Consider the following 22,993-nt stretch of genomic DNA (forward strand, 5'->3'; position numbering starts at 1 on the left):
TGGGTCAAACTGGGACCAAGAGGTGGCGATCTAGCTAACAAGCTTTCCCAGAGGGAGATGTACTGGATCTTTGAATTGAACACACTACATCCCCTGGGTTTTAATGACAGCTATGAAATAGCACCGTTTTTATAAGGTCAATCTTGAATGTACTGAATTTTTATCTTTCTTCCACACAATCTTTCTTTTATTCATGAAGTGCGTAATACTATTCAAAAAGTTGTTTTAAAACTGATATCTGGCAAACAATATCCAAACTCCAATTGTCGTCATGATAACCTACAGTCAAACCACACGTTGATACGCCCAATCTCGTCCGATCTTGGAAGCTAAGCAGTGTTGGGCCAGGCTAGTACCAAGATGGGAGACCCCTTGGGAAAACCTGGTGCTGTAGTAATAATTGAAAGACAGACAACCAATGGAGGGAATGATATACCTAAATTTTATATATCTTATATGAATTACCTATTGATTGTATTATGCACTTTACTACTAATAAAATGCACTTTAGCACTCTAATTGTAGCACTCTAATTATTTATTTAATCAATATTTATTATTATTATTATTATTAACAAATTAAGGTTAATCTATACTGCCTGTTTTCAAAAAGCACTTTAGCACTCTAACTGTAGCACTTTAACACACCAGCACCTTGAACATATTAGTTCGAACTGACACAAACTAAATGACCCCCCTTTGCACTCGTATACTATTCTGCACACCAATGTATGCTATATCATAACTGGGTGCACTAATCAACTTATTACATTGTTAATCAGCATCAGAATCACCTCACGTAACGAACCTCATTTAAATAAGTCTACCTATCCATCTAATTGTTTATATGTCCATAAACATTATACTAAGTCAACCCGTTTATTTAGTAGTTTATATGTCCACAAACAATCTATTAATTTGCCTCTTTGTTCCCTATGTATTTAATAAACGGCACACTGAGAATCAGCAGAGATCAGCCTAATCTCCAAGAAAATGGCCGCAAGCAAGAAAAGAATCTTAGAGACTCGCTCACAAGAGCTGTATACTGAAGCCCCGTCTGACCATCTCCGGCCGACGCATGCGCAGTAACATAGAAGGTCGCCTCCTCTCCTCTCTGAAGCTCCTGCAGCCGGGCATGCGCAGTAGCGCGAAACGGATGCCGGAAACGTGGCGGAAGTGCCGCGTTTTGTCTATATAAATGTTTTTAAAGCATTATGAGAACTCTATTTTTGTTTTAAATATAGCGTTTATGCTCTCAGTCCCTATATGTGTTTAATTAAACTCTAGATGCATCCCCAGGTTAGGTTAAAACAGTAACAGCCAGTTTAGATTAGTTAATTACAGGAAGTGATGTCACCAAGTATCTGAGCAGGTACATAGGTATAAATATCAGCCCAGTCTCACTTGTCTCCTACCCCTTGAAGAAGTCACATAAGACGAAACGCGTTGGGCAATCCTTCCTACTCCAAAGATAAGCACCTTTCTCTATTTTATTTTAGAATCCTGTCTTTTTACTTAAAAAAATTTTGGTACTTGTTTCCTATCTGGGCGCCCACTAAGTTAATTGAGCACCATGCTATTCTCCGTAGTGAAATCTGATCGCATCGCATCGTACACATACACGATATTGAACGATGCGATGCGATGCGATGCGATCCGATTTCCCATAGGAAACAATGTTAAATGGCTCAATTTAGCCAAATTATCATAGGAACAATAGTAAATGGGCCAAAAACACCCCTGAACATTGAAATGTCCCCCCAAAAGTAGTTGACGCCACCCCGCCATCAACGTGAACCCGAAGCGTGGCGAGCGCAGCGAGCCCGCGAGGGGCGGCGGTACGCGTCCTCCGACCTTTTCATGCCCTACTATCCACTAGGGCGTGGAGTGAGAATAGAATAGTGTGGCGAGCGCAGCGAGCCACCGAGCCCGAAGCGTGGCGAGCGGACGCGGATACCTTCACAGGTAAACGCGTCCCTTTGCGGGCTTCCCAGGTGTCCGCGTCGCCATGGACACCTGGGAAGCCCGCGAGGGGACGCGTATAACTGTGAAGGTATCCGCGTCCCCTCGCGGGGCTCGCTGCGCTCGCCACGCTTCGGGCTCGGTGGCTCGCTGCGCTCGCCACACTATTCTATTCTCACTCCACGCCCTAGTGGATAGTAGGGCATGAAAAGGTCGGAGGACGCGTACCGCCGCCCCTCGCGTGCTCGCTGCGCTCGCCACGCTTCGGGTTCACGTTGATGGCGGGGTGGCGTCAACTACTTTTGGGGGGACATTTCAATGTTCAGGGGTGTTTTTGGCCCATTTACTATTGTTCCTATGATAATTTGGCTAAATTGAGCCATTTAACATTGTTTCCTATGGGAAATCGGATCGCATCGCATCGCATCGCATCGTTCAATATCGTGTATGTGTACGATGCGATGCGATCCGATTTCAGTACGGTGCCGTACGTAGAAAACCTGGGCGCCCAGATAGGAAACAAGTACCAAAATTTTTATACCAAAAATTTTTTTTTTTTTTTTTTTTTTTTAAATTGTTTTTTTTTTTTAGCGATCATTGTTTACTCATTACTCTTTTATATCGAATTTGTCAACTATTAAAAATTTTTTTATATCTATAAACCCGCCTTTTTATATATATATATATTGTAGCTCTTTTACAATAATTAGTCGCCGATATCTTTATACATTACCTTTAATATATATATATAGATATATATATAGATATAGAGAGAGAGATAGTGCTGTAAGCTTCCAACATCAATAGAAGGAGGATTTCAGATTTATATTAGTGTTACGCTATTAGGTAGTCAGTTTAAGAAAAGTCTAGAACCATTGGTCCCACAGACCCAATGTTTAGGTCTAAACAATGGGCCCAATTGGGTATGTCTATGGAAAACAAAGGCGTACCCATGCGTTTTAGCAGAGGATGATTGACCTTAGCTCCAGCCTTGATTAAGCCGATTTCATTGCAGCCGCTGAGTAAGTCCAGGACTACGTGGCGCTTGTGATCAGTCAATGGGGAGCGTCTTACAAATAGGTTTGGACATATTCGCTCAGCTCCAAATTCTTTGCTAGCCGTATACTATTGCACAGTGTGCACATTTATTCGCATGGCAAGACTTCACTCTACATGAGTTTACATGATCGCTGGCCTTTGCAAATTTGCTGCCATGTGATCAAGTCGGAATCATGCCCAATGTTTTGTAACCAAAGTTTTCTTTTAATGTTCCCTCCCAGGCCCCTTGCAGAATAAGCAGAGTAATTCCTAAGGATACCTGTAAGTGCCAGCATTGCAAAACGCAACTATTGTCAGAGAAGCTGTCCTTTAGGATACTAATCACACATGTTAGTACATATGTGATTAGTGTCAATGTGTCAAGTTGTATAGCAAATGGTTAGTACATCCCACTCTGAAACTGCAACACAAACCTCTCACAGCAGAGGGATGTCAATTACCAGCTTCCCCTAAAAGAAAAGTGTAGATCCGCATCTGCTGTTTGGGGACAATTCTGCTCATCTCCAGATTACACTGCAAGCAACCACTAACAGCGTCAGCACTGGTACTGGCAAAGGTGGTGGAGAAGGCTGGAGAAGAGCAGAATAGTTACCCTTTCTGCCCGAGTAGAGGCAAGCGATGTGATCCTACTGCAGGAATGTAGGTTGGACCTGCACTTCTGCTGCTGACTCATAGATGTGCAATGGAAGTAGGCACACAAACACAGCCGGCACAGCCATGGGGCAGTAATGAAAGGACTATGGATTGACAGTGCTATGGATTGTTTGAGGAAGGGCGAATGGGATCCCATATTGGTGTCTTGCTTAGGACCCAATTAGGTCTAAACCTACATTTGCAGTTGTGTGCCTTGATGTTCATTAATTGAGGAGGTAATTATCACCATCAGAATAGGCCTAAATACAACCATCAAAACTTGCACCAGCCCTATGGCAGATTCATTTTCTCCATCTGTGGTTGACATCCAATGTGAGCAAACAAGCATCTGTGTACAATCAACAAATGATATACACAAATAATAGCGCTGTTCTGAAAATTTTCCACAACAGTGCTACTATTTGTGTATTTCAATTGTTGGTTGTATTGTAATATAGGGTGTGGTGGGACCCTGAGGTACACGCAATAGCTGCAGTTTTAGCGCACATACTTTCTTGAACTATTTTTTGATATAACCATCTGTGTACGCAAACACTCCAGTGCCAATCCCATAATAGACCCATAAGATTATTCACTTCTGTAAATCCGAAAAGCCACCTCTCAGTCACCACACAGAAACACTCAGTAGTGTAAATTTTCAAAGCACCCAGCATTAGACTAAAACCCCATATACCCTAAGAACAACGGAATGGCTGCATAGACATGTAGTGGCTTAAACAGTCAAAGCTGGGTGTGTGCCTGTGGTTTGCATGTGACTCGGAGTGACCAATAAGGGCATAGGTGAAAGCAGGTTAGCTGAGGTAATACTGCAGGAGTGGGAGGAGTCTGCCTCTTCTTCCTGTGAAGTTTGAGGTGAGTAGCTGTGTCTCTGTGCTCTGCTCTTGCAGCTTGTGAGTTTAGTGTTTTTGAGGGTTAAATTCGCTTGTCAGCACAGCTAGTTAGCGTTGCGCTGTTGTTCAGTAGTTGTGCTAGAAATTTTACCTCACAAAATGCCCAGAGCCACCCCCCAGCGCCCGAGGCGCTCCACCAGGCCCCCAGCTAGGTTTCTGGAAGATGGCGCCGACCGCGCTGAGCTGGACTTACCCAGTCTCACTGTCCAGCCCCCGGTGCTTGTTGCTGCTCCCAGGGTGGTCCGGGCGGCTGTGGTAGCTGCTAGAGCCGGGCGCGCTGCTCGCGCTGGTCCGGCTCGGGGAGCTGCTGCGGCTAGGCCTGTGACGCCGGTCACTGCAGCCGGGCGGGGGAGGATGATGTCACGCGGTGGGCGCTCGTCCTTAGGACGCGCTCGCCGCGGAGGGACTGTGGAAGGCAGCGGCGGGTCTCCGCTGGTGTCCTCTGACTCCGGGCGGCGGCCATTAGCTGCTGGTGCTTCAGTTAGGAGCAACAGACGGCCTGGAATGGCGGTGAGGCCCGGGCAACTGAGGGGGCGGGGCAGGGGTGCTGCGCTAGGCAGAGGCAGAGCTGGCAGGCTTAACAGAGGTCTGCACACTGAGGTACATGGAGATGCTGCATTAGGCGATCCTGCGCCTGATCCTGAGACTCCCATGTATGGTTACATACCATCTTGGGAACATCGGGGCACAGTGACTGAGATGGAGGGCGGTGAGCCGGCAGCAGCTGCTGCCAGGGTTGCAGCTGGTAGGAGGCGGTCGTCCCGGGGAGGTCACCATGGAGCTGCTACTGCACCCAGGGGGGCCGGCAGGGATGCTCCGCACGCCCCAGCTTTTGACCCGGCATTGTTGTCTGCGGCGCTGTCCTCTGTGGCAGGCGCGCTGGCCCCGTTGGTGGAAGGGGTGCCCGGCGGATCAAGTAGTACTGGCAGTAGAGGTCGCAGATCAGGGAGAGTGAGTAGGGAACCTATCCCAGGGTGCTCTGAGTTTGTGAGGGCTTTTGGGGGGCCCAGTGGCTCCGCATTCCAACCAGAGGCGGAAGAAGAGCATTTTAATGTCCCGTTAGCTGGGACTAGACGTAGAGCAGCGCAGGTCCCTAGGCCCCCTCCTAATGTTCCTGCAGGTGCAGATGAGGTCCCGGAGGACATGGAAGGTGACGATTGGTATGAAGATATGCCAGATGTGGATGATGATGACGACGACGATGAGTCTTGGGTCGAAAAGGCAGAGTCGTCAGGTGAGAATACCTCGAAGGAGGATAATACGTCACTTGAGGGTTCCAGTACGGATGGTTCAGGTTCATCTCATTACTCGTCCTCCTCTTCCTCCTCCTCGGTCGGTGGTTCTGACACAGGCAGTAAGGCTAAGGCACGTAAGAGGGCAGCCAAATATGCCAAGAAGGAGGCGAGTAAGCACACCCGCAGCAGTAAACGTAAGCGGGCGGTCGCAGTCTCACGAAGGGAGAGAAAGAGGAGGAACTTGCCGGGTGTCGTGCATTGCGACTATACTCGGGTTCTCAGAGGCCTGAGGGAGAGTTGTAGGTCCAAGATTAAGAAGGGTGATTTTGTGGACCTATTTGGTCTGACAGATGAATCCAAAAAGGCCTATAAAGCGGCTAAGGGCAAGGGAAGTATAGGAGCCGAAGCATACAGATCATATGATAACTGGCTGGCAGGATTCTGCGTATTCGCAGCCTGTTACTTGGAGGATAGGCCCGGGGAGCATATGAATATTATTCGGTATATTCATATGGTCCATGACATGTACAGAAGGTACGGTGGTGTAGCATGGTGAAATTATGATGACCAGTTCAGGCGCAAGCAGGACTGCTTGCATGTGATTGACTTCGGGTGCAAGGATGTTGAGGTTTGGATGGAGGTGGCAAGGACGCATGCGGAGGGCTTGGAGTCAGTTCGCACAGCTGCCCCCCTTCCTTCTGCACCCCAACAGCCACAGCGGGCCATTACTGACAGTGTTTCACAGAAACGTTTTACACCTGGGGGTAGGTCATTCACCCCGGGCACAGCTAAAGGTAAATGCTATGCCTTTAATAATTCTTCTTGCAACATGGGCAATCGTTGTAGGTACAAGCACGTTTGTATAAACTGTTCAGGCAATCACCCGGCATCTGTTTGCTTTCGGGGAGGCCGCCCCGTCAGAGGGGCGGCTACCTCGGCGGCCTCTAGAAACCCCACTCCAGGCCCCGCTCGCTAGAGCATTCACCCCGGTGCAGGTGGCAGCCATGGGACCATGGCTGCAGTTGTACCCTGATAGAGAAGTTGCTGAGTTTTTGTACAAAGGTTTTAGCGAAGGTTTTCACCTACCTATACAGGGTGAGGTTGTTGGAGGAGCTCACAGAAATTTGTTATCCGCTCGTTCATTTGCTACAGTTCTAAAGGAGAAGGTTGTGAAGGAAGTTCAGTTGGGTCGCATGGCGGGGCCTTTTTCGGAGCCTCCACTTCCAGACCTGGTTATTTCACCGGTTGGGGTGGTGCCGAAAAAGGCTCCAGGAAAATTCAGATTGATCCAGCACCTGTCTTATCCTGCGGGTTTGTCGGTAAACGACGCCATCCCTGAGGAATGCTGTTCGGTTGCGTACCAGTCATTTGATGATGCACTGGCAATGGTGCAGGCATTCGGGCGGGAAGCATTGATGGCCAAGATTGACGTGGAGTCAGCCTTCCGCCTCTTGCCTCTGCACCCTGAAGCATTTAAGTACATGGGCTTCCGCATTGGGAACGAATACTTCATCGACAAGTGCTTGCCGATGGGGTGTTCGGTTTCTTGTGCCTTTTTTGAGAAGTTCAGTACTTTTCTTCATTGGTGTGTGGAGAAGTCGGCGGGTGTAGTGGGCATTGCCCACTACCTCGACGACTTCCTGTGCGTTGGTCCGTCAAACACGGACCAATGCATGGAGTTGCTGGCAACCGTCCGTGCTCTCTTCGGTCAGTTTGGGGTCCCAATTGCCGAGGAGAAAACGGAGGGACCAGTCACTTGCTTGTCATTTCTGGGGATCCAGATTGACTCAAGCTCGGGATGTTGCAGTTTACCTCAGGATAAGGTGGCTAAGCTGAAGGAGACGATCACGGCCTTTCAGTCTGCGCGGAAGGTAACCCTGCGCCAGGCTCAATCACTCTTGGGCCAGCTAAACTTTGCCTGTCGTGTGATCCCTATGGGTAGGTTGTTCTGTCGCAGGTTGGAGCGTGCAACCGCGGGAGTGGCCAGACCCCACCATTTTGTGCGTCTGTCTTCCGAAATTCGGCGGGACCTTGTAGTATGGTCCTCCTTCTTGGAGGATTTCAATGGGGTACGCATATGGCTAGCTCCCGTGGTTGATAGCTCCAGACTGCAGCTTTACACGGACGCGGCGGGATCTACTGGTTTTGGTTGTTACCTCGACGGCAGTTGGTGTGCGCAGGCTTGGCCAGATAGCTGGGTACGTGAAGGCCTCATTAGGGATATGTTGCTTCTTGAGCTATTTCCCATTATGGTGGCGATGGAAATCTGGGGCTCCCATTTGGCAAACCGCAACGTGCTGTTTTGGTGTGACAACTATAGCGCAGTGCACGCGATTAACAACCAGAAGGCGAAGTCACTGTTGGTACTAAGAGTTTTGTCGCAGCTATACTTACAGTGCTTGCGGTTTAATATACTGTTCAAGGCTAAGCATGTTCCTGGCGTGAAGAATGATGTGGCTGATGCGTTGTCGCGATTCCAATGGGAGCGTTTTAGATCGTTGGCTCCGGGTGCTGATACTATCGGGGTTTCGTGCCCACTTTATGTTTGGCAGGTCATCGGGCCGGAATGGAGGGGTTAGCCGAAATGTCGTTGGCGCCGGCTACGCTTAGATCTTACCGCCAGGCCTGGTCGGAATGGAAAAAATTTTCCGGAGGGTCAGCGCACCCAGGTAGGCGGGGGCAGCAGCTCTTGTTATCTTTTCTCTGGTCAATCTACAAGTCAGGCAAATCCAGGGCGCTAGCTGTTCAGTATCTAGCAGGCATATCCTTCTTTGCGCAGCTAAAGGGACTTAACGATTTTACCAAGGGTTTTTTAGTGCGGAAAGCTATGAAGGGATGGCTGCGGGCTGCTCCCCCTGCTCCCGACTGTAGGCGCCCGATAGACAGCACCATGCTTCCTTCTTTGTTAGATTTGGTATCCAACCATGCAGACTCAGAGTTTGAGTCTTTGTTTTTTAGATTAGCCTTTTCCATGGCGTTTCATGGAGCTCTGAGGGTTTTGGAGTTAGTTGCCCCCTCCAAACATAAGGATGCGACCTTGCTGGAGTCAGATATTCGCATCGAGGATCAGGCGTTATGGTGTAGAATTAGGCGGTCAAAGACAGATCAGCTAGCTAAGGGTACATGGGTGCCAATGTCCCCCGTTTCGCCAGCATCAGTTTGCCCGGTCACTCTGGCCGGTCAGTATGCCCTAGTGAGACCAGAAGTTGGTGGGTCTTGGCTACTGCATTATAATGGGTTACCCTTAACAAGGTACCAATTTACCTGGATGATGCAGCGTTGTCTGAGCGATATGGGTCTATCACCGGAGGAGTTTGGCACCCATTCCTTCAGGATAGGCGCGGCTACATCAGCAGCTAGGGCAGGCTGGCCAGTTCAGGAGATAAAGACCCTAGGTAGATGGCGCTCTGCTAGCTACAAGAAATACATCAGACCGCATCTTTTGTCCTGATTAATCTGTGAATGTTTGGTTTCCAGCTGTTTGGTTGTACTCCTATGTTACCCCATACCGCCTGTTTCCTACTCGGGGATTAGCCACGCTCTGTTGTTGGGCCAGCGTCCGGAGTTTTCACGCTTTTTTGCCTGACCTGACGGACTGAATTCGGCTCAATCATAATTCGGCTAATTAGGCACCAATTAAGAGTCCCTCAGCAGGTTCAGACGTTTTTTCCTCCGGCCGAGTAATCCCCTGTTTACCTATATTCCCGTCCATTACCCTTACCTCCCCTGGTTTGTCATCCTACCTTTTGTGTCTAGGAGTGGCTTCAATTGGCATTGAAGCATTATCAAGCACCAAATTTGTGCATCATTATGAAATTTTTTCTTTTGGCAGATCCTCCTATTAATTTTATACCGGTCCTTATTAAACAAATACTAATCCCACTTCATTCATTCTCTTCCCCCAGGTGTGGGCTTCGACAACCTAAAGGTGTGGGTAGTAGGTCATTCTTTCATATTTTGGTCAGCAAAATTGATGGCTTCAGGGTGTGGTCCTGTATTTGAAGGTTGCCATCTTGTGCGTTGGCTTGGAGTTCGAGGTATGTCCTGGCGCAAGCTAAGGTCATTTCTTCTCGATAATGTGAGGTCGTATGGCTTACCTGAAGTATTGGTCATACATTTGGGCGGAAACGACCTCGGGAAAATGTCCCAGTTGGAGCTGAGGGCCATGATATTGGAAGATCTGGCGGCCATAAAAGGAGAATGGCCTGCATGCAAGTTGATATGGTCATTTATTGTCCCACACCTGTCCTGGAGGGATGCTAGGGATTGTAAAGCTATAGATGAGGCTAGAAAGAAACTGAACATTGCAGTTGCTCGTTGGGTTCTGCAGGCTGGTGGTGCAGTGGTCCCACACGAGCGCATTCGATATAGGTACCACCAGCTGTACAGACCCGACGGGGTTCACCTCACGAGGGCCGGGTTATTCTTCTTTGTGGAGGATCTGTTGACAGTAGTTGCCTCATTGCTCTAGTTTGGTGGCGGGCGGAGCCTCCGGCGTCGGAGTCTCCGCTTTGGCGGGAAAGAACGGCAATTTCATAGATTTGAAGGCTTGATGTAAGTTATGTTTACTGCAGATTTGGCTTGTTTTCGGTGCGCTCGCCTCTCATTGGCTTAGGCCTTCGCTGGACCACCCGCTCGGGAGCTGCGACCCCACCCGGCTGGGTGGGGAGTCAATGGTAGGTTGAGTGGAGACCGCTGTTTGATGAGTTTGCTGAATCATGCAGAATAGTTTTGGGGTGGGCTTAGTTTTAGTGCCGTTCTTTCTGGCCACCAAAAATTTAATTAAATTAAAAAATAAAATAAAAATTAAATAATTAAACAAAACTAAAAATTAGCTTAAAATCCTTTTAAATAAATTTCAGCTGACAATCTTCTGCCAAACCTATGTCTCCGAGTCTTTATTTCAGGTGTCTCAATTTATTGTGTCAAGTTATTATTATCTTAATGCATACTAAGGTCACACATCAGCTGTTAGAGTGTTTAGAACAACGGAATGGCTGCATAGACATGTAGTGGCTTAAACAGTCAAAGCTGGGTGTGTGCCTGTGGTTTGCATGTGACTCGGAGTGACCAATAAGGGCATAGGTGAAAGCAGGTTAGCTGAGGTAATACTGCAGGAGTGGGAGGAGTCTGCCTCTTCTTCCTGTGAAGTTTCCCACCCTCCCTTCCCTATTATATCAATTTGTTTTTGGGTGGGTTGTTTTTTTTTTTGTTTGTTTAAGCGCGTTGGCTGAAGGCGGGAAAGAACGGCAATTTCATAGATTTGAAGGCTTGATGTAAGTTATGTTTACTGCAGATTTGGCTTGTTTTCGGTGCGCTCGCCTCTCATTGGCTTAGGCCTTCGCTGGACCACCCGCTCGGGAGCTGCGACCCCACCCGGCTGGGTGGGGAGTCAATGGTAGGTTGAGTGGAGACCGCTGTTTGATGAGTTTGCTGAATCATGCAGAATAGTTTTGGGGTGGGCTTAGTTTTAGTGCCGTTCTTTCTGGCCACCAAAAATTTAATTAAATTAAAAAATAAAATAAAAATTAAATAAAAATTAAATAATTAAACAAAACTAAAAATTAGCTTAAAATCCTTTTAAATAAATTTCAGCTGACAATCTTCTGCCAAACCTATGTCTCCGAGTCTTTATTTCAGGTGTCTCAATTTATTGTGTCAAGTTATTATTATCTTAATGCATACTAAGGTCACACATCAGCTGTTAGAGTGTTTAATAACACCCCGCCGACACCAATATTGGCAGCAGTGGGAACATGAGGAGATGTCAGCATCGGCAAGTGCATACACACACACATGCCGATGCCGACGGGGAAGTGAGCGACGGTGTGAGGAGAGACAGCCATGCTGCAGTTGTGTTAATGAGGCCTCCTCTGAACATGTGCAGGGTGTTTTTAACAAAGCACAGGAGTGCACATCGTTAAAGATACTGGGGCAGATGTATTAAGCCTGAACAAGAGATAAATGCAAGGGTGATAAAGAGAGATAAACGTCCATCCAATCACAGCCCAACTGCCATGTTACAGGCTGTGTTTGAAAAAAGTCAGTAGGGAGCTGATTGGCTGGACGTTTATCTCTCTTTATCACCCTTGCATTTATCTCTTGTTAAGGCTTAATACATCTGCCCCATTGAGTGTACACACTGGACCATATTTTAAACACTATCACTCAGAAGCCCCTTTGTGAGCAATATTGTTCACAATATCGTCTAGTGTGTATGGGGCTTTAAAGCGTATAATACTGGGGTGTTTTCGAACAATAAGATTCTAGTTCATACATTGTAATAAAATAAATAACAGATTATTTGTTTTTCCTTACCGCATCCTCCACAGAACCCTTCAGCTTAATAAATTCAGGCGATGATGTGTCATTCAGTTCTTTAGTATAGTTTTGATTGACAATCTTAAACTCCAGAGGTACAATAACACTAGCAATGACAGTTGTTGTTTGAATGGTTGTTGGAACATTTGTGACTGGTGATGAAGTTGAGGCACTGGAATTTGATGTTGGTGATAATGAAGTTGTATCATTGCCTGCAGTGGCTGGAAATGTTGATGTCTCAGGACCTGATGTGGCTGTTAATAAAGTAGAGGCATTTGAGGCTGCTGTGGCTGGGAATGTTGATGCCACAGATCCTGATGTATGAGGTAATGAAGTGGAGCCATTTGAGGCTGCGGTGGCTGGGAATGTTGATGCCTCAGTACCTGATGTTTGTGATAATGAAGTTGAGGCATTGGAGGCTGCTGTGGCTGGGAATGTTGATGCCTCAGTACCCGATGGGGTTGGTAATGAAGTTGAGGCATTTGAGGCTGCGGTGGCTGGGAATGTTGATGCCTCAGTACCTGATGTTTGTGATAATAAAGTTGAGGCATTGGAGGCTGCTGTGGCTGGGAATGTTGATGCCTCAGTACCCGATGGGATTGGTAATGAAGTTGAGGCATTTGAGGCTGCTGTGGCTGGGAATGTTGATGCCTCAGATCCTGATGTATGAGGTAATGAAGTGGAGCCATTTGAGGCTGCTGTGGCTGGTAATGTTGATGCCTCAGTACCTGATGTGGCTGTTAATGAAGTTGAGGCATTGGAGGCTGCGGTTGCTGGGAATGTTGATGCTTTAGTACCTGATGTGGCTGTTAATGAAGTTGAGGCATTGGAGGCTGTTGTGGCTGGGAATGTTGATGCCTCAGTACGTGATGTTTGTGATAATGAAGTGGAGCCATTTGAGGCTGCTGTGGCTGGGAATGTTGATGCCTCAGTACCCGATGGGGTTGGTAATGAAGTTGAGGCATTGGAGGCTGCTGTGGCTGGGAATGTTGATGCCTCAGTACCCGATGGGGTTGGTAATGAAGTTGAGGCATTTAAGGCTGCTGTGGCTGGGAATGTTGATGCCTCAGTACCTGATGGGGTTGGTAATGAAGTTGAGGCATTTAAGGCTGCTGTGGCTGGGAATGTTGATGCCTCAGATCCTGATGTATGAGGTAATGAAGTGGAGCCATTTGAGGCTGCTGTGGCTGGTAATGTTGATGCCTCAGTACCTGATGTGGCTGTTAATGAAGTTGAGGCATTGGAGGCTGTTGTGGCTGGGAATGTTGATGCCTCAGATCCTGATGTATGAGGTAATGAAGTGGAGCCATTTGAGGCTGCTGTGGCTGGTAATGTTGATGCCTCAGTACCTGATGTGGCTGTTAATGAAGTTGAGGCATTGGAGGCTGCTGTGGCTGGGAATGTTGATGCTTTAGTACCTGATGTGGCTGTTAATGAAGTTGAGGCATTGGAGGCTGTTGTGGCTGGGAATGTTGATGCCTCAGATCCTGATGTATGAGGTAATGAAGTGGAGCCATTTGAGGCTGCTGTGGCTGGTAATGTTGATGCCTCAGTATCTGATGTGGCTGTTAATGAAGTTGAGCCATTTGAGGCTGCTGTGGCTGGTAATGTTGATGCCTCAGTACCTGATGTGGCTGTTAATGAAGTTGAGGCATTGGAGGCTGTTGTGGCTGGGAATGTTGATGCGTCAGTACGTGATGTTTGTGATAATGAAGTGGAGCCATTTGAGGCTGCTGTGGCTGGGAATGTTGATGCCTCAGTACCCGATGGGGTTGGTAATGAAGTTGATGCATTTAAGGCTGCTGTGGCTGGGAATGTTGATGCCTCAGTACCTGATGGGGTTGGTAATGAATTTGAGGCATTTAAGGCTGCTGTGGCTGGGAATGTTGATGCCTCAGATCCTGATGTATGAGGTAATGAAGTGGAGCCATTTGAGGCTGCTGTGGCTGGTAATGTTGATGCCTCAGTACCTGATGTGGCTGTTAATGAAGTTGAGGCATTGGAGGCTGCTGTGGCTGGGAATGTTGATGCTTTAGTACCTGATGTGGCTGTTAATGAAGTTGAGGCATTGGAGGCTGTTGTGGCTGGGAATGTTGATGCGTCAGTACGTGATGTTTGTGATAATGAAGTGGAGCCATTTGAGGCTGCTGTGGCTGGGAATGTTGATGCCTCAGTACCCGATGGGGTTGGTAATGAAGTTGATGCATTTAAGGCTGCTGTGGCTGGGAATGTTGATGCCTCAGTACCTGATGGGGTTGGTAATGAATTTGAGGCATTTAAGGCTGCTGTGGCTGGGAATGTTGATGCCTCAGATCCTGATGTATGAGGTAATGAAGTGGAGCCATTTGAGGCTGCTGTGGCTGGTAATGTTGATGCCTCAGTACCTGATGTGGCTGTTAATGAAGTTGAGGCATTGGAGGCTGCTGTGGCTGGGAATGTTGATGCTTTAGTACCTGATGTGGCTGTTAATGAAGTTGAGGCATTGGAGGCTGTTGTGGCTGGGAATGTTGATGCCTCAGTACGTGATGTTTGTGATAATGAAGTGGAGCCATTTGAGGCTGCTGTGGCTGGGAATGTTGATGCCTCAGTACCCGATGGGGTTGGTAATGAAGTTGAGGCATTTAAGGCTGCTGTGGCTGGGAATGTTGATGCCTCAGTACCTGATGGGGTTGGTAATGAAGTTGAGGCATTTAAGGCTGCTGTGGCTGGGAATGTTGATGCCTCAGATCCTGATGTATGAGGTAATGAAGTGGAGCCATTTGAGGCTGCTGTGGCTGGGAATGTTGATGCCTCAGGACCTGATGTGGCTGGTAATGAAGTTGAGGCATTGGAGGCTGCTGTGGCTGGGAATGTTGATGCTTTAGTACCTGATGTGGCTGTTAATGAAGGTGAGGTATTGGAGGCTGCTGTGGCTGGGAATGTTGATGCCTCAGTACCTGATGTATGTGATAATGAAGTTGAGGCATTTGAGGCTGCTGTGGCTGGGAATGTTGATGCCTCAGTACCTGATGTTTGTGATAATGAAGTTGAGGCATTGGAGGCTGCTGTGGCTGGGAATGTTGATGTCTCAGTACCTGATGTTTGTGATAATGAAGTTGAGGCATTGAAGGTTGCAATGGCTGTTAATGAGGTTGAGGCTTCAGAACCTGGTATGGCTAGTAATGAAGTTGAGGCATTTGAGGCTGCAGTGGCTGGTAATGTTAATGCCTCAGTACCAGATGTTGTTGGTAATGAAGTTGAGGCATTTAAGGCTGCTGTGGATGGGAATGTTGATGAGTCAGATCCTGATGTATGAGGTAATGAAGAGGAGCCATTTGAGGCTGCTGTGGCTGGGAATGTTGATGCCTCAATACCTGATGTGGCTGTTAATAAAGTTGAGGCATTGGAGGCTGCTGTGGCTGGGAATGTTGATGCCTCAGTACCTGATGTATGTGATAATGAAGTTGAGGCATTGGAGGCTGTTGTGGCTGGTAATGTTGATGCCTCAGTACCTGATGTTTGTGATAATGAAGTTGAGGCATTGAAGTCTGCAGTGGCTGTTAATGAGGTTAAGGCTTCAGAACCTGGTGTGGCTGGTAATGAAGTTGAGGCATTTGAGGCTGCTGTGGCTGGGAATGGTGATGCCTCAGTACCTGATGTGGCTGTTAATGAAGTTGAGGCATTGGAGGCTGTTGTGGCTGGGAATGTTGATGTCTCAGTACCTGATGTTTGTGATAATAAAGTTGAGGCATTGAAGGCTGCAGTGGCTGTTAATGAGGTTGAGGCTTCAGAACCTGGTGTGGCTGGTAATGAAGTTGAGGCATTTGAGGCGGCAGTGGCTGGTAATGTTGATGCCTCAGTACCAGATGGGGTTGGTAATGAAGTTGAGGCATTTAAGGCTGCTGTGGCTGGGAATGTTGATGCCTCAGATCCTGATGTATGAGGTAATGAAGTGGAGCCATTTGAGGCTGCTGTGGCTGGGAATGTTGATGCCTCAGTACCTGATGTATGCGATAATGAAGTCGAGGCAATGAAGACTGCTGTGGCTGTTAATGAGGTTGAGGCTTCAGAACCGGATGTATGTGATAATGAAGTTGAGGCATTGAAGGCTGCTGTGACTGGGAATGTTGATGCCTCAGAACCTGATGTATGCGATAATGAAGTCGAGGCAATGAAGACTGCTGTGGCTGTTAATGAGGTTGAGGCTTCAGAACCGGATGTATGTGATAATGAAGTTGAGGCATTGAAGGCTGCTGTGGCTGTTAATGAGGTTGAGGCATTTGAGGCTGCTGTGGCTGGTAATGTTGATGCTTCAGGAACTGATGTGGCTGGTAATGAAGTTGAGGCATTTGAGGCGGCAGTGGCTGGTAATGTTGATGCCTCAGGACTTGATGTTTGTGATAATGAAGTTGAGGTATTGGAGGCTTCTGTGGCTGGGAATGTTGATGCCTCAGAATATGATGTTTGTGATAATGAAGTTGAGGCAGTGGAAGCTGCTGTGGCTGGTAATGTTGATGCCTCAGATCCTGATGTATCAGATAATGAAGTTGAGGCATTGAAGGCTGCTGTGGCTGTTAATGAGGTTGAGGCATTTGAGGCTGCTGTGGCTGGTAATGTTGATGCTTCAGGAACTGATGTGGCTGGTAATGAAGTTGAGGCATTTAAGGCGGCAGTGGCTGGTAATGTTGATGCCTCAGGACTTGATGTTTGTGATAATGAAGTTGAGGTATTGGAGGCTTCTGTGGCTGGGAATGTTGATGCCTCAGAATATGATGTTTGTGATAATGAAGTTGAGGCAGTGGAAGCTGCTGTGGCTGGTAATGTTGATGCCTCAGATCCTGATGTATCAGATAATGAAGTTGAGGCATTGGAAGCTGCTGTGGAAGGTAATGTTGATACCTCAGTACCTGATGTTTGTGATAATGAAATTGAGGCATTAAAGGCTGCTGTGGCTGTTAATGAGGTTGAGGCTTCAGAACCTGGTGTGGCTGGTAATGAAGTTGAGGCATTTGAGGCTGCAGTGGCTGGTAATGTTGATGCCTCAGTAGCTGATGTTTGTGATAATGAAGTGGAGCCATTTGAGGCTGCTGTAGCTGGGAATGTTGATGCCTCAGTACCTGATGTTTGTGATAATGAAGTTAAGGCATTGGAGGCTGCTGTGGCTGGTAATGCTGATGCCTCAGTACCTGATGTGGCTGGTAATGAAGCTGAGGCATTTGAGGCGGCAGTGGCTGGTAATGTTGATTCCTCAGGACCTGATGTGGCTGTTAATGAAGTTGAGGCATTTAAGGCTGCTGTGTTTGGGAATGTTGATGCCTCAGAATCTGATGTATGTGATAATGAAGTGGAGGCATTGAAAACTGCTGTGGAAGGTAATGCTGGTAATTGTGTGACTGCGAGAGAAGCATCAATGATCCATCCATCCATTGTAATTCCTGACACTGTAAGTACAATATATTTAGATTTATTTTTTTATTTAAAAAAACCAACAACAACATATAAAACATAATTTACAAAAGTGTGCAATAATAACATTCCATTGCGCAAAACTGGTTTTGTAATGTGCCTCTAGCCAAGGCAAGATAACAGCGTGTGCTAGGTTTGTTGAAAATTGGGTACTTGTGTATTATAAAGCGTGGCAAGCGGACACTGATTACTTGACGTGTATTCTGCGTCCGCTCGCCACGCTTCGGGCTCGTTTGCTCGCTACACTTTATAAAATCAACTCCGCGCCGATGTGGATAGTGGGGGTATGAACAGGTCGGGAGGACGCGTACCGCGTCCTCTCACCACGCTTCGGGCTGACTTGGATAGTGGGGGTGTGCAAGGATGGAATAGCATGCAAATCGGCAGGAAATTGCGGAAATCGGCCGAAAATCTGAAAAAAATCGGCCGCAAATCGCCCGCAAGTCAGCCGCTAAATCGTATGCGATTTAGTTAAAAACGGGCACCGTGATAATACACAAGTACCGAAAATTGAAATACTGTAGGTGTTATTTTACTATTTATTATCCTAGTATAGGTCCACCAGAGCAGTAACACTTGTCGTGGCTAGTGTGTACAAAGAGATCTATAAATTACTGTAGGATGTATGTCTCTGTCATGGTTATGCATCTGAAATGAAGCAATAAACAGTTTTGAGCAACTATAATTCTCTGTGTCACTGTTCTTAGGTTAAACCAGTAAAATTCTGGACATACTGTATAACATGGTTGCCTACTTTTAAAATCTCCTCTCCTCACTGTCATCAGCACTTTAGGGGGTGGGGCCAGATGTAAACGTCATCAAGGCCCTCCCCTGTATTGCAAATCCCACAACTCGTGGTTCTTCTTGGGGAGGGGCTAAATTACATGATTTGCATCTTTATTCTCGCCCCGCCCCTGAAAAGCTGCAAATCGTGGTAAATTACCGCTGCGGCCAGGGAGAATCAGTGGTGCCGCCGGTATCCGGGAGGGTTGTCTACCTTTCCCGGGGGGGGGGGGGGGCGATTTTAGTGAGCCTCCCGGCCATTCCGGGAGGTTAGGCAACCCTGCAGTATAAGTATGCTACACATTTGTATGTGTGACTTACCTGTTATTAAAAGTGTTAGAATAGTTGATTTCCATGATGCCATTGCTGTAGGAACAATGTTGTATTTCTTCTTCCTGGAAATAAATATCATACATGTTAACATATGTATTACATATGTACCCAAACATACTTTACACTTAAAGGGCAATGTGTATTTAACATCTTTACAAAATCTTACTCCATGTTAGAGCATTAAAAAAATAACAACAAAAAAACACATTCTAGCAGAGTAAAGTCCTGGATATTTTTGTGGTAATGAGATGTTGGCAAGGTACGCTATTCTTTGAAATAGGATATGGTCACTTTGGGCCTTATTTTGGTTCACTTTTCTGACAAAATCCTTCTAAGATGGGCAAAACCATGGGGGTTATTCTAGTTCACTCTTTCTGACAAAATCCTTCTTAGATGGACAAAACCATGTGCACTGCAGGTGGGGCAGATGTAACATGTGCAGAGAGAATTAGATTTGGGTGGGGTTTTACTTCAAAGTGAGATCTATATTGCAGTGTAAAAATAAAGCAGTCAGTATTTTCCCTGCACAGAAACAAAATTACTCACCCAAATCTAATTCTCTCTGCACATGTTACATCTGCCCCCCCTGCAGTACACATGGTTTTGTCCATCTAAGAAGGATTTTGTCAGAAAGAATGAACCAAAATAAGGCCCTAAGTCGACACAAGCATTAGGTCGACAATGTGAAGGCCGGAAGTCAAAAGTTCGACAAGAGTTTTTCACATTTTTTTGAGCTGACATGTGCCGACAGGCAGTATTTCATGCCCTAGCATCCACTACGGTGTGGTGGGAGAATAAAATAGTGTGCCCAGCAGAGTGAGGCGCCGTACCCGAAGCATGGAGAGCGCAGTGTGCCGTGCGCAGTGTGCCGTGCAGTAGGACACGGTACCATACCTCCCAACATGACCCATTCTCAGGAGGGATACACCGCTCTGTTTCTGGACTTTCCTCTTAATGTATTATTGCAATCACCCAAGTTCACTGGTAAGAAAGGTGTTTCATCACAGGTGATGGCAATCATTAAGTAAGAGGAAAGTCCAGGAACAGAGCAATCTGTCCCTCCTGAAGAGGGTCATGTTGGGAGGTATGCGGTACACTTAGGCAGTGTCCATATCGACTATGGCAACATTCAGGACAAAAAAACATGAAAAAAAAAAAACTCATGTTGACCTTTTGACGGTCAAGCTTTCCATTATTGACCTAATGGTCGTGTCGACCTTCCAACCCTCTGGACCTTAGCCATGTCAACATATTTCAGGTGTTGACTTAAGCCCTGTTGACCTTCAGTGGTTAACCCAATGACCTAAATTTATTCACTCCAATGACCCATACCCCTTGGAAATAGGTTGCTTGCCCCAGACCTGGAAGTATTTATAGCAGCTACAACACAGTGGCGTATTTATAATGGGTGCAATATACGCGATGCACACAGGTCTTAGGGGGGCCCACACCTCACACGTTGCACCCATCTGCACATGTGCAATCAATATGCACATGCACAATAGAGTCTGAGTGCTCTAGCATATCTCCCAACATGACCCTCTTCATGAGGGACACATTGCTCTGCTCCTGGACTTTCCTCTTAATGTATGATTGCCATCACCTGTGTTGAAAGAACTTTCTTTGCAATGAACCTGTTCAACATAGGTGATGGTAATCATACATTAAAAGGAAAGTCCAGGAGCAGAGCATTGTGTCCCTCCTGGAGAGGGTCATGTTGGGGGGTATGCTCTAGTGCTCATACCCCCACACTGCTGCTCGTGTGGAAATCACCGGAGAAATGTCTACCGTGCCATTTTTCTGGAGATCTACACATGCACAGTAGAGTCTGAGCACTCTAGTGCTCAGACCCTACTATTCCCGACAGAGAGGTGGGGGCCCAGCCGTAGGAGGATGCACACTCCTTTAGAACGCCCCTGCTGCTAAACCTATTCCCACTTAATAATATATTATATAATATAAAGAATCATATTTAGCAATGATACTTTGGGTTTTAATAACAAAGCTGCAACATTTGTAAGCATCTGCATCCTGACGGGTTTTACAACCAGCCTTCCTTACAAATGCCACCAATTCAGAAATGAAGCCATTTGTCTGTCACAGTAGTCTAAGAAAAACACATATAGCAGGTCGATTTGCTGTGATGCAGCCTTTATTATCTAGCTTTAAACATGCATGAAAAACAGTACAAATATCAGCAGAGCTGGAAAAAAAAAATATCCAATTCTCATGGTTATTTGGTTAGAGCTATGAATGCCAGGTAAAATAAAAAATAATAGAAGGCGTTTTGGTACTTATGTAGTATCTGGGCTCCCGTTTTTCTTATGCAGGGGCGGATTGGCCTGCCGGGAAACCGGGCCATTTCCCGGTCGGCCGCTCCATAAGTCCCCAGAACCGGCCGCTCACCCCCTTTTTCGGGCCGCGGACCGCACAACTGCGACCACAGCGTTTTGCCCATATCAAAGATGGCCGCGGGAGGGCTGTTGCACATGCGCGGCTGCAAGCAGCTCCTCCCGCGGTGCTTTGGTGTAAGAACCCTGATCCCCAGCAGCAGAGCCGGCCTAGGGGGGTGCTGATCGGTACCTGCTATGGGCTCCGGCAGCAGCAGGGCATCTTCGGAAAGGGGGCGTGGCCACGGGGGTCCCGCGATTAGGCCACGCCCCCAACTTTGCCTGGCCCTGATCTGTTGTAGGTGGCTCCTGTGGTCCTCCTCCAGGAGAAAGGTAATGTGTGTGAATGGACTGCAGACCACACTGTGATACTGTATATCTGTGTGGGGAGTGGGACATACAGCATGGACATGAGGGAGAGGGGCACATCAGTAATTTCATACTGCCCCCCCTCCCACCACCAAAAAACACCACAAAAACTAAATTATTTATATATGTTGGACAGGGCTGTAACTAGGGGGTGCATGCGCACCAGGCGCTGCATGTGGGGGGCGCTGTCAGCGGGGGTCCGGGGACGGGCAGCGGGGTCCGGCAACGTGGCTTGTACTCCAGGCAGCACGGTCTGGGGACGGGCAGCACCGCGGCGGCTTTATTTCTTGTACTATAGTGAGCTACGCTAGTATTTGCCCGGCGGGAAGCAGATTTTCAAAAGACTTGCCGGATGCTGATTGGCTGAATTCTCTCAGCCAATCAGTGTCCGGCAAGTCAAAATCAGCAGCGCTTCCCGCCGCCAGGCAAGAATAAAGCCGCCGCGGGGCTGCCCGTCTCCCGATGCCTGGACTACAACCCCCGCTGCATGTCCCCGGACCCCCGCTGCCTGTCCCCGGACCCTGCTGCACAAAGGTATGTGGGCGCAGGATCCGCTCAGCCTACTGCTCCAGGGGCAAGGTAGTCAGACTGCTTCCACCTGGATAGGAACATGTAAACCTCTTTGGCAACAAGCACTAAACCTCCTTGAAATGAGCATGTTGGTAAGCGGCGTTTATGTGCCATAATATGTAATGGGCATCTCAGTATGTGGCATATCTGTAATGGGTATCGTGGTGTGTGTGTAATGGCATCACGGTGTACAGCATATGTATAATGGAGCATCACAGTGGATAGCATATGTATAATGGGCATCACGGTGTGTGGTACATGTATAATGGCATCACATGTATAATGGGCATCACGGTGTGCGACGTATGTATAATGAGCATGACGGTGTGTGGCATATGTATAATGGGCATCACGGTGTGGGGCATATGTATAATGGGCATCACGGTGTGTGGCATATGTATAATGGGCATCACGGTCTGTGGCATATGTATAATGGAGCATCACGGTGTGTGGCATATGTATAATGGCCATCTCTGTGTGTGGCATATGTATAATGGGCATCACGGTGTGCGGCATGTGTATAATGGGAATCACGGTGTGCGGCATGTGTATAATGGCATTACGGTGTGCGGCATATGTATAATGGGCATCACTGTGTGTGGCATATGTATAATGAGCATCACGGTGTGGCATATGTATATTGGGCATCACGGTGTTTGGCATATGTATATTGGCCATCACGGTGTGTGGCATATGTATAATGGGGCATCACGGTGTGTGGCATTTGTATAATGAGCATCACGGTGTTTGGCATATGTATAATGGGCATCACGGTGTTTGGCATATGTATATTGGGCATCACGGTGTTTGGCATATGTATAATGGGCATCACGGTGTGTGGCATATGTATAATGGGCATCACGGTGTGTGGCATGTGTATAATGGGCATCACGGTGTTTGGCATATGTATATTGGCCATCACGGTGTGTGGCATGTGTATAATGGAGCATCACGGTGTGCGGCATATGTATAATGGGCATCAC

The 22,993-nt window shown here is 47.3% G+C and overlaps 1 pseudogene; it reads left to right on the top strand.

Annotated features, from left to right (window-relative positions):
* Nucleotides 1-277: 277 nt before the first annotated feature.
* LOC146077187 (5S ribosomal RNA) lies at nt 278-397 on the top strand (annotated as a pseudogene).
* Nucleotides 398-22,993: the final 22,596 nt, after the last annotated feature.

This window comes from Crinia signifera, chromosome 4 (assembly GCF_055691185.1).
Source record: "Crinia signifera chromosome 4, ASM5569118v1, whole genome shotgun sequence".
Lineage (NCBI taxonomy): Eukaryota > Metazoa > Chordata > Amphibia > Anura > Myobatrachidae > Crinia > Crinia signifera.